We start from the raw sequence: 1,627 nt of genomic DNA, 5'->3' as shown, positions 1-1,627 counted from the left end.
GAGTGTGATTTGAATTGAAGATAATTTTATTTTCATTGTATTTATTTAAGAGCCAGAAGGTGGGGAAGGGTTTAGTTTACGGCTTCCTTCCTAAGGAAGGGGAGATAAACTAGCGAATATGAAAGGTATCTAATCATCAGTGCTCTTTCTTTTATCATAACTCCAAGGATTGACACTAGTTGCATGTGCATGGGTCAATGTCTAGGAGGCCTTGGTCTCTAAATTAGAATCCGCCTAATACTTGTTTAACTGCCTTGTCTTGCATTGTCAGCAATGCAGACTCTCCCAGATGAAGTATCAGTAGAATAGCTGGTCACATTCTAAGCAGGTAGTGAGTTAGTTTCAAGCTGTGTATCTCTCAGCCTGGAACTTTTGCCCAGGATGCCAGGGAACTTTGGCAAGTTGTACACAGCTGAACCAAACACAAATGCTCTCTGCAGTTCTAACTCAGAAATTTCAGAACATGTAAAGCAGTGAATAGATAGGGCAGGGTCAATTACTCTTCACCACATATATAGCAGCTGAGTTAGGCTATTGAACTAACAAGGTGCAGATTGAATTACTGGGGAGAATGTGTTCGTGGGCTCATAGCTGGTTAGACTAATCAGGAAATACAGAGGAAAGCTGTATTTTTTCTAAACCATTTTACTTCTGAAATAGTCAAGAGGGACATGAGACATTGATTTGGGAAATTCATTCTGGTTAACTGGCCACTGATATAATCTCAATAGAAACTTCTTTTATTTTACAGTTGATTTTACTAAATTAAGTACTGATCATGCAGCTTATATAGTTCCTTATATGTAGCAAGCCCTCAGGAAATATTAACTTTTATTGCAAATAATAGTAATAGTAATCAGGTTAGTACCATCACAGGATTTGTCAACATAAAATTTATCCTAATTATTAAGGAAAATATTGCCATCATCTAATTTTCTATCTCTTATGAATAATGAAACAAAACTCTTGGTTGGAAAATACAGTGCACTTGTAATGGAAAAGATTGTAGTTCATGAAGGTATTACTCTTATATTGTAACATGTGAAATTTCTCTAGCTTACTTATTTGAATTTAGCATTGTAATATTTATTCTTTCCAGAAAAATACAAGTGTAAAATGAAACCTAGACTTTTGTTTTCAAGGTATGTTATTAGATTGTATCAGAACAACCTTCCCACTGAAGACTATAGAAAATCTCTTTGAGGGAGAAGTTATGAGGCATCAAGACTTGAGGCACAATGGACCTAGAGATTATCATACTAAGTGAAGCAAGTCAGGCAGAAAGGACAAATATCATATGCTATTGCTTATATGAGGAATCTAAAATATGATACAAATGAACTTATTTACATAACAGAAATAGACTCACAAACATAGAGAACAAACTTACGGCTACTAAAGGGGAAAGTTGGGGAGAGGGATAAATTAGGAGTTTGGGATTAACAGATATATACTACTATATATAAAATAGATAACCGGGGGCTTCCCTGGTGGCGCAGTGGTTGAGAGTCCGCCTGTCGATGCAGGGGACGCGGGTTCGTGCCCCGGTCCGGGAAGATCCCACATGCCGCGGAGCGGCTGGGCCCGTGAGCCATGGCCGCTGAGCCTGCGCGTCCGGAGCGTGTGC

The sequence above is a fragment of the Lipotes vexillifer genome, unplaced genomic scaffold (genome assembly GCF_000442215.2).
Source record: "Lipotes vexillifer unplaced genomic scaffold, Lipotes_vexillifer_v1.1 scaffold310, whole genome shotgun sequence".
NCBI lineage: Eukaryota > Metazoa > Chordata > Mammalia > Artiodactyla > Lipotidae > Lipotes > Lipotes vexillifer.
Note: the sequence above shows the minus strand (reverse complement) of the source record.